The sequence below is a fragment of the Punica granatum genome, chromosome 7 (genome assembly GCF_007655135.1).
Source record: "Punica granatum isolate Tunisia-2019 chromosome 7, ASM765513v2, whole genome shotgun sequence".
Classification (NCBI taxonomy): Eukaryota; Viridiplantae; Streptophyta; class Magnoliopsida; order Myrtales; family Lythraceae; genus Punica; species Punica granatum.
This window is the reverse complement of record NC_045133.1, coordinates 397,534-413,467: the sequence shown is the minus strand read 5'-3', so window position 1 is coordinate 413,467 and position 15,934 is coordinate 397,534.

The following is a 15,934-nucleotide window of genomic DNA, read 5'->3' as shown; positions in this document are numbered from 1 at the left end:
GCATGCATGGCAGGTTAGTGTATTTTATACACTAAAGGGTTCTTACATTTTATACGAGAAGAGGATGAAGTTGCAGGCAAGCAAATATACAAAATGGAGAGATGCTGACGCCACCTAAACCTAAAAGCTCAATCTTAATACCATAGCACGATTAAGGCCATGCATATTTTTAGTTGATCTCTTATAATTACTTTTCACCCTTATATCTTTCATATTTTATTGTTATTAGACTCCCCTAGTAATATCTAATAACTTAATTATCTGCCTTCTTTTGAGAGATTCAGTCCTCCTAATACTCGCACTTCAACAATCCCATACGTTTGCTAGTGCCCAGTCCCATGGTATCCAAGCAGTAAATATACTCTTTGTTATAGACATATAATAATATATGTGTATATAGATACACACACATATATATATATAGACAATATAAACACAGTTTTTGTTGCTTTTCAATAAGATAGGGATGGAAAGAACCATTACGGGAAGAAATCAACGAAGATTGACCTAACAATTCTTGTCTTGAATATGGCCACAAGTAGGAATATGTTGTCCCCTCCAGGAAAGAGCTGGTAGGTCCATATGTATATTCTAATGCATTTACTTGGCATTTAATTTGATACTGTCTTTTCAGCAACTAATCAACATTCCCCCCCCCCCCCCCCCAAGTTGCTAAACTGTTAAAAATGAAGTAAATTAATTTTTCATTCGGATTTTGCTCCGTTTGATTTTATAGTCACATTTTTTTAATTTTAACTCTAACTTTAATATTACTTTTTTTCTCAACTATTCATTACTTTTTCACACTTTTTCTCATAATTCAACAACACAACCATTACAACCCAATTAAAATCAAAACTCAACTCTACTTAACTCTAAAACCAAACACACCAATTTGGTAAGGGATTTTGCAATTTATAACAAGTCTTGTTGTATTATTGAAAGAACAAAAGTCTTATTGTATGTAAAATAATAAATTTCTCTAGACTTATAAGGCTTATTTATAATAAAAAAACAATTTTTTTATCAAATAATGATTCATCTCATAAAATAATAATTTTTTATTGAATAATCAGGCTTTTATTATTTAATAAGTAATTCCATTATCGATAATTATTTCAACATACAGTGAAGTGATGTAATTAAAGCCAGTTTGATTTCAAAATATTTTTTAACTATATTTCATATAACTCCATTTATTTTCAATTTAACAACACAATTATTACTTTTTTCTTTTTCTTTAATTTTTTTAGCCATTCAATTCAATTTTTAATACTAAATTATATGAACTATTCATTACTTTTCCACACTTTCTCTCATAATTTAACAACACAACAATTACAAACCAATTAAAACTAAAATTCAATTTTACTCAATTTTAAAACCAAACACAACCGTAATCTTTACAATTTGCTCTTTTTAAGATCCTCCGATGAAAATTAATTCCTTTACCAATATGTTTTGTACCACAGAGCCAGTCGTGAAAGAGATTATTACTGGAAAAAAATGACGGACAGCCTTTTCTAATATTTATATTAAACTAAATTAGTCCTTTCAATTGCTGTCAAAAGAATCTAGCTAGTAGAGGCAAAGGCCATCGAGTCATCGACATAAATAGAATCTAATGAAGCATTTGAAACTTGGGGAAGGTGAAAAGTCATCATCACGATCTCCAAAGTTCTTTTGGAGTATAAACTAATATATCTATATGTATATCCATATATATATATATGGTTCTTTCCAAAATTATCAAATCCACATATAATAAAATTTTTATAAAATAATATGTACTGTGTTTGGTGCTTGATATATTCCTTTTGGGACAATTTCTTCATCATAAGCTGTGTATGCATTTATCTTCTCAGCAAAAAAAAAAAAACACTATTGTGTATGCTTAATTAACTTCCTATACGAAAAATTCATGCACATCAATGATCAATGACTTGTAAACTCCGAAAGGAACTCATTTCCCCCGAGTAGAATTTGGATGCCTAATTAGATCATATAATTAATTATATACATATGGAATGTACGAATAGGAGATGGTTGGAACTTTTTGATGGGCAAAGCAAAGAACTAAAACGAAGGAAATAAAATGGCACATGAGTCCCATATAAAGGAATTAAATATAAATCTCTTTGGATGAGTGAGAATATAAACGTTGACAAATATATAGATGAATGAGAATATATATAGATGTGAAAGTAGATGATAAATTGATTATTAAAAAATTAATCATAAAAATATTTTAAAAAAATGTGAACGAAAAATTATTATTAAATGAAATAAAAAGATAAAATAGTAATGATTGTAGTGTTGAATTGGAAGAAAAATAGAATTTAATTGAATAAAGTAAGTGATTGATTTGAAAAACAGACGTATCCTAAATTTCCAATAATTTAAAATGTATATCACTTAGTTACATCTCTTTTTCGGTGCTGCTAAATTTTTTCATTTCTCAGGGTAATGATCACGCATATAACCAAAAGAGAAAGGGGATTCCTCCCCATAGTTGTACGACCTATAGTGTGGCCAATGGGCGACGGCCAGTTCACTTCAATTATGACTGTTATTGTTTTTTGAAGTATGTTATATATATATATATAATGAATTAATGACCCTCTCTTTGCTGTTTCTTTTGAGTCATAATACATGGGACCATTACGTACAGCTAAATCCTCTCTTTTGATTTGGTTTGATGCCATGGCCTGTAGTGTAGTGATTGGTGACTCGAGCTAGTCCATACAATTTCTTGGAATTTTGATGACTAAGAGGAGCTTGCTTGCTCTCATTGGATATGGGGTTTGTTTGATCTAATTCAACTTTATCATCATTTCTATCTTTTGAATCATCAGGTAGAAGCCTATAGCAGAGACCGATCGAAGTTCATGATGAAAAATCCACTAATAATAAAGATATACAAGCTATCCCACGCAGAGGCAAGTTATCCTTTTAAAAATCTTTATAAAGAGAATGCAGAATATATGTACTAAATTATAATCACGGAACAATGGAATTGCTAATTTTAGTTCATAATCTCCCCGAAAAAGAAACGTGGGAAGGCGCGCACATAATTATAAAAAGGTTAACGTACATAATACGTCCCGATCAAAAATAAAATTACCACGATATTATTCATATATTTTTCTTTTTCCTTTTCGGTGTATATTATTATATGTTTCTTTTAGTGATACGTACATCCATTATTAAATTTTCATTGGACTTATACGAGTTTGAGCCCATATCCACTTAAAAATTCAAGTTAATAAGTGGTGGTACCCAAGTCATATATTAACCCATTTATTTTCCTTTTTTCTTTTCCAATGTGGAATTTATCTCATTTTACTCCTCAACACCCGCCCTCACGTGCAACGTGTAATCTATTTTTGCCTACACGTTGTCACTTGTCCTTAAACACCCTCCCTCAACAATTGACCTCAAGCCAGGCTCATCTTCCGTGCTCGGGCGAGGGGACACTAACACGAGGCGCACTCTTGGCTGTGCTCGGACATACTGGGCCTAGCGTGGTGTGAGTCCATGCGCATACGCGCGTAGACATGCGGAAGCGTAACCCGCTCTGATACCATATTAAATTTTCATTTGGCTTATACGAGCTTGGGTCCATATCCACTTAAAAATTCAATGTAATAAGTGGTGGTACCCAAGTTATATATTAACTCATGTATTTTCCTTTTATTTTCCGATGTGGAATTTATTCCATTTTACTCCTCAACATCTATCAATATCCACCCATCTAGTGTACAAAGAAGTTCTGAATGATACCTAGATCTTTAGTACAACTCGTTTTAACCACGATAACCGACGACTAAAAGTCGAAGTCAAAATTAAGAATTCTTTCAAAATGTATAAACAAGCTATATATGTATATATATATTCAGTAATAACGAGTACTGAGGACTGTGGCCACCGATGGGAATTTTCTCCATAGGTATCAATTGTGAAATTAGATGAGCATCTTTATAACCACATATATACATATATAAAGTGGTTCCGCATTCTTCTTGCTTGTTATGTATGTTGCGAAACTGCGAGAAATGGACGAAAAAGATCCAATAATAGACATATATATGGAGATCAGAAGATGGGGCCGAGATAAGCAAATATATTCATCATCTGGACAGTGGTCACTCGTGGCATGCATGGAAAATTCGCCAAAGATTATACTAACGTCAAAGATATAGATAGCAACTTTAGTGGTTTTGCTTTCATCGATCGAGCTATATATTAGCAAGCTAGGGCATCTTGGATGCGCTGCGTAGCTAATGAAGATGAGGATAAATGATGTGGGACAGGCTATATATATATATATATATATGTATCGACGATCAGGAAAATCCTGGGCAAGGAGGACAATTTCATGTGGGGCCCATGCAAGTATATATGCAAGAAGAAGGTCCGTACAGATGGATATGTTCTAGAGGGAGAGGGAGATCAGTTGCGGTGGCAATGGCAAATGGCAATGGGAATAGGTGGGTGGTGGCATTAATTATTAATTATGATATGATTATTACTATTAATAGAATTTTCTAAAGGGGCTGTGTTGTGCTGTGCTGTTCTGTTGGATTACGTGAAAAAAGATGTGGTTTTTGAGTTGGGTACCCAATAATAATTGAGGTCCTTGGATCAGTCGAGCTAGCTAAGCTTCCTTAAGTGTGATGACTCGTGTGGATGCATATCATATCATATATCATGTCCAGCTAGAGCCATGCAGCAGAATATTGTACAGATTTTCATTGTCCTCGCGCAATAATTAATAATGTGTATATATATAGACATTTATTACAATAATCTCAAAAGTATCCCCCAACGGCCAATTCGATATCAATGGCATACGTTTCAATTTCCTGGCAGCATCTAGCCTCACCTCTCATGTTTCATGATTTCTGCACATTTTTATAATGTGATGATGATGAATTGACCATACCATAATTATGCTTTTTACCATTACGTACATAATCATTAATTAATTAATTTGTGTATAATTCTGCATATATATGTGTGTGTATATATATATAAAAGATAGAATTCTTCTTTCTCAATTAAAATTAAAATTATGCATGCATGAATGAGCAAATATTCGTCCGTTTTACTTTTCATATTATTGATGATATTGTCAAATTGTTTTCCTGGCCGGTTAATTGATCTTCCACGCATTGAATTGGTACAAACCATTAATATATATGAATGCAAGGGTGCAGCTTCCCGTGAAGTTATTGATTGCAAGTAGTAGTACAGTCATGAGATCTCATTAATCAAATTCTGTGTAATCTCGTCCCCTTATTAATTAGTGTAAGTATGTACTTTATGAAAATTCTCGCTTACATATACATAAACTTGCGTTAATTAGTCATCACTTGGTTCACCAGAACATTCAGTTTCATAAGGCAATAATAGCAGAGCATATACTGTACGTGCATATAGAGAATTAGATGAGATGTAAATTAATTAAGTAGCATCTACTTAATTCATGCATGAAACTTTGGGGAAGAGGAGGGAATATCTACGTACGTAGCGTAGGTGCAAATAATTCAATATTATTATATAATATCTTATACATATAAGAATGACATCGATCGCTATCAAGAGCGGAGTTACGTTGTAACTGTGGACAAAATCTATTGATTTGATCGTGACCATCCACGTATAAAGATGACTATACATATATATATATATATACATACATACATACATATGTATTTGCTTACAGATACATGCAGCCGCAACTGATCTGACTAATTGCCAGAGAGAGAGAGAGAGAGAGAGAGAGAGAATTATAATAATAATTAAGAATAATTAGATAAATGATGGGGGACGCTTGTCTTATGACCATTCGCAGTGATGCTCAGATTTCATGTCACGTCTTTACCCGAAAACCCTCATCTAATCTTCGATTCGTAATTATTAGTCTTACACCCATTGCATTATATGTGGAAAGATGGACAGATCTCTGCCCGCAATTTGCAAATGGTAGGTGGGAACATGACAGAGACCTTTCCTCCGCCCGCAGAGACATGGATACATACTACATACCCACACGCAATTTCAGTCATTCACACATGTTATTACTTTCAAGCATGCTGGCCTATACATGTATACATCACATATCTGATTGTCTTGGCCCCAAATTAACCACATTCTAGAAATTTTTTTTAATTCACAAGGGACACACATTGACCTAGTATAATTAAATTAAAATCATTAATATCTAATAAAAGTGCACGGTTAGTCCGACAACGAGAATCAAACTTGTAACATATTAATTGACAGGTGAGAATATACACCAATACTACTGTGTTATACATTCTTTGTCGCTCTCTAGAAATTTAATTAGTTAGTTACATATGTACGTAGAGTTCCCTCTAGTTTTGCTTTTGCTAATTTTGCTTTGTCCATCAAAAAAAGTTGGAAGTAATTTTTGCTTTTCGGCCATGAAATAATATTAAGACCCTAGCTAGCTATTCATGGAAATTCATTTAGATCAATAAGCACAATATAGCTAGCTAGTAATGGGATTATATAAATGGTGATATAAAGCCTATCTAAGAATAGTAGTTCGTTAATTTGTTCTAGCTTAATATATAGTTATGGGCTATGCCGAAAATATACATAATATATATAGTTATGGACTTGGAGAGGTCCCATATGGATTGTGCTTAATATATACGATCTAGCCAAGATGCAATTGCTATATACTTATGTATATATATATGTGTGCGTGTGCATGCGCGCCGTCTAAGAACTATGTAATATATCCACGTCTCAAATAATGAGTTCTAAACAAAATGATATGAGAGATTAATTAAGGTGACAATCATATATATAGTAAGAGATGACAATTGTAGTTTCTTAACCAAAAAAAAAAACTTAATATTTCCGATTACATTTTATAGGAGAAATTATTGTGCGGAGATATCTCGTAAAGGTGGCTACTTACATGGTTGGATCAATCGTTCTAATAATGAGAACATGTTGCCTCTCCATATAAGAAGGACATATATATATGTACAGCATTATCCAATTAGCATATGTATATATCATATACATTTCTACTCCTCTTTCACTATCACCTTTCATTCTTCTGGAAACTATATTGAGAATGAAATGTGCTGAAGTGTGCATGAAGTATACTTATAGACAGTTTTAGATATATACAGAATTATTTGTTTATTGAAATGTAGCTGCTACTTAATACTTAAAAATGGGGGCGACAATTGACTGAATATATACGTTTAGATCTCTGGCTGAAATGGTATCAGAGCCAAGAATAGGTGGGGATAGGATGTATATTCCGTTTAGGGTACTTAGATCCATCTAGATCTCGTAGGTCATATCATCTAGAACCGCCTTCATGGCTGGTAGAAACTCATGTAGCCGTATCCCAATAGTGTATTCTTGCATATCCTATATAATGAACTGAAACTGGTAAACATAGTAATTAGGCAGCCATAGCGCAGGACTCTGTAGAAGTCTAGATCCAACGTCACAATGAACTGATGCTAGCATAAGAAGTAGTGTAATAGGCTCTAATGTCCATCCAGTCGCTCTAATGGACCCTACACATTCACCGTTTGTAGTAACCCGGGGGAAGTCCTAAGGTGTACCCGTTTGTAAGTTCCGACGGTTAGGGCAGTTTCAGGGTAAAAATTGGAAATAATCCCGGTAGTGTTACGAGCACCGTCTAAGTAGATGGAGGTTATCGACTGGAGTAGAGTTATCCTTTGCATTATCGTTCGTCTAGGTACAGCAGTTGGGATAGGAGATAGATCTATATATATATATATATATATATGTATGTATATAGTGGTGCTAACTTTTTTGAAGTGGAATAAGACCCCTTTGGAGTTCAAGCCGACAAAGAAATCATCTTAAACATAAAATAATCGCTGTCATACTTCTTTTGGAATTTTATAAAAGGGACAGAGTTAGGTCACCATTTTATCCAGAGTAAATTGATAAATTGGTCCTCCAAATATGCATGTTATATTAAATCTGATCTCAAAATTTTTTTTACATTAAATTGAACCTTTAAAAATTAAGTGCACATTAAATCCGACTTTATGAAATTTTTTACATCAAATTGAATTTTGAGATATTAAGTGTGCATCAAATTGAACCTTAAAAAATTAAATATACATCAAATCTTGTGCATTGTGGAGGTATGAATCTAGTATTTTGTGATGTGACAGCGGGTAGCGCTGTGCTTCTACTTTAGTCATTCAATAAATATAATAAAATCAACCACACACACATATATATATATATATTATGTCCATGTGAAGAGGAGAAGCAAAATAATTAAACACATATATCTACACAGATATAAACATACAAGATCACGTATCTAAAACATTGATCGAGCATTTTGAAGATACATTATCAATTTTTAAAATTTTTAAAATATATAAATATAGATTTATGAGACTAGTCATTACGGTTTTTTGAATTTTTTAGAAAAAAATTATTTAATATTTCAAAACATATATGGGATTTGTAATTATTTTTTTCAAAATTTTTAAATTTAAAAATATTATAAAAAGATTCAAATAAAACATACCACATAAACTTTTCAAAAAACAAATTATATCATGTTTTTTTCTAAGATAGGGTGTGTTTTATATTTATTTTTTTAAGAAAATCAGATTTAATATTTTACAAATATAGATATGATGTGTTAGCTATATATTATATTATATATGATACATTATAAATAGTAAATATATCATACATAAATTATGATTGTCCAGCTCTGAAAAAATTGTTACCACAGCTGGATGCGCGTTCTTCAACTTTTTACGTGCATGTGAGTTCTTCAACTTTATGTTTTATTTTTTATACGTGAACTTTTCTAAAATTTTTAAATTCTTTAATTTTATATAAGATTGCGTTCTATCCCATGCAATATTGGGGCTCCACGATTAGACGAAGAGAAGCAAAATAATTAAACACACACATATATATATATATCTACACAGATGCAAACATATAAGATCACGTATCTAGATATTGATCGAGCATTTTGAAGATACATTATCAATGTCGCTTTGAATAATGAATTAATAAAAAAACCCTCTTTTTTTTTTTATTATAATCGACGACGAACCAGTTTCTGTCATCCACATGGCATAAGATAGAACGGCAGAACCCTACCATCAGCTTTCGAGTTGGTCCGCAAAATCTATGATTAGATTTTCTTTTCCTCTTGATCTTTTAATAATTATAATTCCATTCATTGATCATGTGCATCACCTCACTATCTTAATTGTAATCCATAAAATAATAAGCGTATATCAATAATTTCGTACTATCACAGTGTGCTCCCCAATATATGTGCATTAATATATATATATATACATATACATATATATACATAGCAATAATATAAACAATTCCAGTATATCACCTATCCTAAATGCATAGTACGAAGAGTTTCAACTAACCTGAAGTAACTGAAATAATCACATTCATGCTATATAACTCTTTATTGCAATTATAACCTATTGATATAAATCTTTCATGTGTTGGCAACACACATTGTGCTTGATGAGTACGCATGGATGCATGTAGATGGTATATATGTATACCCACCTAACTAACCAGTATATTCATGGTGTATACAATATAATATTAACAACAGTGTTCAAACTTGTCCCGATCATCCGTCCGATTAATGTTGGGTTATCTAGCTAGGATGTCAACTTTACTCAAATAGCCAACTAGACAAATCAGTTCATTTGAAACCTCCGATGTTTTATATATTTGGCCCAAAAGTTGCGTATATGTATATATAATATTAATATATACAAATATGAGCTGCAGGAATGGACTAAGAGGACATTGATTATGTTCCCAAGTTCTCTCTATTTATAAACAGAAAAAAAGTACAATTTGTCATGGATTATTGGTGTACGTTTGTGTTTCCTTATATTCTGATGAAAGGTTGGTCGTTCCTTTCAAAGATTTAATAATTCGGGCATGAGCATCCAATCATCTTTGAACACATGAGAGCATTTTTGATATTCCACTCAATATGTATGTATTTGAGGAATATATTGATGGACCCTTTGTCTCAATGCATGCCCTTGGCCTTAAATAATATTTTTCACCTGTTCCCTGAGTTGGAAAGAGATGTTGGGTTTGTGCCACGTGTTGCTGGTGGGGATACCTACTCATTACCACTATATTAGTTCCAAGGGGCCAAGCCAATTCCAGACGACTGACTTCTTGGGCATCTCAAATATATTGAGCCACAGGTCTTTCTTTCTTTTCCGGATATGATTAAAAAATATCAACATAATCAAAGATGACTGGGGTTTCTTACCCGGAAAAAAGAAAGAAAGAAGATGATTAGGGTTTCGGGTGTGTTTTAGATAATAATTAAACATTTCAATTTAATTTGTGTAATTAATATCATAATATCATAGATAAGTCCAAGAGAAACGACTAGAACACAGTGACTTTTAGGGGTTGGGGGGACAAAGAAAGGGGAAACATAACTACCAATTTGAAATATCCATATATTACAAATAGAATTGTATATTATATAAAATGAAATTATGACTTGTTCTCAATATAATCGATTGAAACTAATTCATTTTCAAACATCGATGTGGTTATGATCACAAACTATTTTCAATATGTTTTAAATTCTTGCATGGTATAACGCAAATTGCCAACTTCATCCAAATACCCCAGTGATTAATTGGAATATTAGTCAATCAATTTTTTTTTTGTTACATAGGGAGGATCGTGGGTTTAGTAAGATGAAATAGAAATCTTAATAGATAATAAAGAAGCACTGGTAATCTTCAAAGAATATCGAATCTGGAATATATTGGTTATTAAGCGAAAACATGCGTAGGCGAAGGCGTGCGTCACTCCATTATACACCCACTTTGATTAATCAATCAAACTTCATATACAGAAATCATCACCATCATTGAATGCTACATTGAGTAAGACGTACGCCCAACCATGTCTAATCTTTCATCTCGATCTGATCATTTATCGAGATTGGATAGACATTGCCCCAAGTCGAAGAAAATTCCTAAATGGGTTTGTTGGCTAGAAAAGAGATAGAGGTCGCTAGCTCAAGCGTGAAAATGGGAGTTTGCCTATACATTTTTGGTTTAATGTAATATAATATCGAATTATCTATCATCCTCTGCCTTGTTTGCCTTCACTTCTCTCATATATAAGCTATATGCATATGTCTATGTATGTTTCAAGAAATTAAACCTTGCCCGATGCATATACATATATATGTATATATATGTTCTTGCCCTAGCCCCATCACGTACGTACAAATCTCGCTCCCTTTAATGGGTATATTCAATATTCTTTTATACATCATGAATGGCTTATGGAGGCCAGTTTTCTATATGCATAGCAAGTCTTTCTTGTAAACTTTGTGAATGGTAAATCGATATGGCACATGGAGACCAGTTTTTGAGTATGCTTATCATGCATTTATTGTGGTCAGCTCGACCGCAGCACCATGGAGTATGTTTTATAAGGTCAAAAGTTTCAGCTTGACAAAAGTTCAAAGCATATGCATTTGAGTTCAACTTCAAGAAAAATGCATGAGACGGATGATGTGGAGGAGGGAAACGTAACAATAATGGCCACTAAATGGATGATGGTAGGTCTAAATCATGCAGTGTCACTTGTGATCATCCTTATATATATTATCTATTCACACTTCACCAGATTGTAGATTGCGACTTATGGATCTACCAGATTATCTTGCTGATCAACTTAAAAGTCATCGCAATATATTTATCTCCAAACTACGTATGACCTGGCCGTCCCCCACAAATTGATCAATCCGTCTATCTGAATTATCTCATGACAACATGTGCACGTATATATATAGATAAATATCTTCTATTCGTTTTTATTGAAAATTATAATCCCACATGAAAAAAAATAAAAGAATAACCACGAGTTTATATGAGGTTTGGGTACCAACACTTTTCGGCTTGAGCTTTTAGGGGGCTATGAGCCTAGATCCATATAAATCCAATGGAAATTTAATATGGTATCAGAGCGGATTATACTTTAGCATGCCCATGTGGGCTTACACTACGCCGACCCAATATCGAGAGTAGCCAAAAAGAGCGCCCTGTGTTAGCCCCCTTGCCCGAGCACGAAACATGAGCCCTACTCGATGTCAGTTGTTGAGGGCGGGTGTTTAAGGGCACATGACAACACGTAAACAGAAATAGGCCACACGTTATACGTGAGGGCAAGTATTGGAAATGATAATCTCACGTGAAAAAAATGAAAGAATAAGCATTAGTTAATATGAGATTTTGGTACCAACACTTATCAACTTGAGCTTTTAAGTGGATATGTGCCCATATCCGTATAAACTTAATGGAAATTTAATAGTTTCTTTGTTGTTCACCAAAGCCCCATATATGTAGCCCTATCTGCACTTATTACATGTCTATGGTCCATGTGATTCGATATTTACCATATATATGTTGAGAAATTAAGGAAGAAACTAGCTAATTGTGTATATGGAAGTGTGGCTAACTGTGCACAAGAGCCCTCCTATACATGAAATTCTGAAGAAAATTGATCATTTACAATTGCAAACATACATACACGTATCTTTAATGAACTAACATACTGAAAAGAATCAACGTGATTGGTTCAAATAGTTCGGTATTTATTCTGCATAAGAAAGATTCCGAATTCGAATCTTGTAAATGGAAAAAAAAATCCATGCCATGAGATATTTACCCTTTTATAACCTGACCGACTCGAACTGCATTAGTCAAGGCTCGTTGGGCTTCCAAATGTCATGGTGCATACAATATAAAGAGATAAGTTTGGAATGGAACTATGCCATCGATCAAGTATATTATAGTTGTTGCAACAAAAATTAATTATATGATGTTTAAGTCTTATAAATAGAAAAAATCCACAATAAGAAAAGTTTTATTAAAAAAAACTCCTCAATGGTCCAAATCGAATTTGGATTAGCCAGAACCCATTGAACTTCTTAATATCAAGTAGTGTGAACAATGAGTTAAAACAAAAAAACAAAAAAGAGTAACTACATGCTCCTGAGAAAAATTACAATATCGAGCCAGCCCACGGGCATTTATGGGCCCCCGGTAGCTTTGACTGATAATAACCCAATGTTAGAAAGGGATAGTCATCAATCCAAGGTAGATGGTGTTGCGTGCCATCAATACAAACTAGTCTACTCCCATGCATTGCACGGGCTTATTTTTATATATCTTGCACTGTAATTTATAATTTATAATATCAAAATATAATATTAGTTTTATATAGGATTGACTTATGTAAAAAAAGTTTATATAGAATTGATTTACTTAAAATTTTAACATGACCATCAATTTTATGTATAAAATGAAAACGTTATTCTAATAAAATTGAAAGTCCGATACAATTTTGTTCATAAACTTCATTTTTATCTATTTTGTACTTTTTTAAAAAATTATAACTTTTTCATAACTCTAATGATCCACTGTTTACTTTTGATTAAAAGAATTTTGCATTTTCCGATTAGTATTTCATATTTTTAAATTATATTATCTTTCATAGATTTGAAATTTAATATTTTCTATTTTTATTTTTTCAATTGAATTAATTAAAATATGTTTATTTTCCTTGGAAAGTCAATTTTAGTATATATAAATGAATAAATTATAATATTAATTTTAAATATTAATGCCATTTATTGATGACATTTATTGCAAAGCAAAGTTAGTTTTACTATATACTAAGTTATTGAACCCGTGCATTGCACGGGTTTGGTGAAAAGAATTTTATTTTAAGAAGTTAGATATAAAAAAGAAGGGTAAATTACACTGGTGGTCCAAAATGTTTTACAAATGTTTCATTATGGTCCAAAAAGTTTTTTTCGCTACATGATGGTACAAATTGTTTCAAAGTTGTTTTATGATGGTACAAACCGTCAATTCAAGCTTGATGCCGTCAAGCGACGCTGACGTGGCTACTATGTGTCACCTCCTTGCTGATGTGGCCGAAAAATTTTAAATAATTCTAAAAATTTTAAAATTTTAAAAACTTTTAAAAATAATTTTAAACTTTTAATTTAAAATTTAAATTTAAAATTTAAAATAATTTTTATTATTTTAAATTAAAAATACTTTTAATATTAAATTTAATTTTTTTATAAAATTTTACTCTTTTTTGTTTTTTTATTATTTTTTGTATTTTAAAAAAATTAAATTTAAAATTTTTTAAAAATAATTTCAAAATTTTCAAAATTTTAAAATATTTTATATTTTTTTTACTCTTTTTTTTGTATTTTTGTAATTTTTTTTTTAGTTTTTAAAATTTTATTTTCTCTTAAATGACGTGGCGCATTATGATTGGTACCACGTAACAAAAGTGACACATAGGACGCGCCACGTCAGCAAAATGTTAATGGCGTTAGGGCCAATTGACGATTTGTATTATCATGAAACAATTTTGAAACATTTTGTACCATCATGTAGTGAAAAAAACTTTTTGGACCATAATGAAACATTTGTAAAACATTTTTGACCACCAGTGTAATTTACCCAAAAAAAAGTTATATGAATTTATCGTTTATAGGGTAAATTGCACCGGTGGTCCAAAATGTTTTACAAATGTTTTATGATGGTCCAAAAAGTTTTTTTCGTTACATGATTGTACAAAATGTTTCAAAGTTGTTTCATGATGGTACAAACCGTCAACTCGAGCTAACGCCGTTAACATTTTGCTGACGTGGCGCGTCCTATGTGTCACTTTTGTTACGTGGAACCAATCATAGTGCGCCACGTCATTTAAGACAAAATAAAATTTTTAAAAGTCCAAAAAAATACAAAAAATAATTTAAAAAAACAAAAAAAGAGCAAAAATTTTGAAATTTTTTTTATAATACTGAAAATTTTAAATTATTTTTAAAAATTTAAATTTTTTTAAATTTTTTTAAAAAATATATAAAATACAAAAAATACAAAAAGAGGAAAAATTTAGAATAAAAAATTAAAAAAATTTTATTTTAAAATTTTGAAAATTATTTTTAAAAAATTAAATTTTTAAAATTTTTAAATAATTTTTAAATTTTTAAAAAGGGTAAATTTTAATATTAAATTTTAAATTTTTATAAAATTATTTAAAATTATTTTAAAATATAAATAATTATTTTAAAAATTCAAAATTATTTTAAAAATTTTAATTTTTTTTAAATAATTTTCAAAATTTTAAAATAATTTTTTTTCTAAATTTTTACTCTTTTTTGTATTTTTGTATTTATTATATTTTTTTAAAAAAATTTTAAATTTTAAATTTTTAAAAATAATTTTAAATTTTTAAATTTTTAAAAATAATTTTAAAATTTTCAAAATTTTAAAATATATTTTTTATTTTTTATGAAAATTTTTACTCTTTTTTTTCAAAATTTTTACTCTTTTTTTTCAAAATTTTTACTCTTTTTTTGTATTTTTTATATTTTTTAAAAAAATTAAAAAATTTTAAATTTTAAAAAAATAATTTTAAAATTTTTAAAATTTTGAAAATTATTTTTTATTTTTTATCAAAATTTTTACTCTTTTTTTCAAAAATATTTTGTATTTTTTTAGACTTTTTAAAATTTTATTTTGTCTTAAATGACGTGACGCACTATGATTGGTTCCACGTAACAAAAGTGACACATAGGACGCGCCACGTCAGCAAAATGTTAACTGCGTCAATTCGAGTTGATGGTTTGTACCATCATGAAACAACTTTGAAACATTTTGTGCAATCATGTAGCGAAAAAAACTTTTTGGACCATCATGAAACATTTGTAAAACATTTTGGACCACCGGTGCAATTTACCCTAATTTATATTGATATGCAAAAGGTTTATTTTTTATTCAATTCATAAATAAAGAATTTATGTATA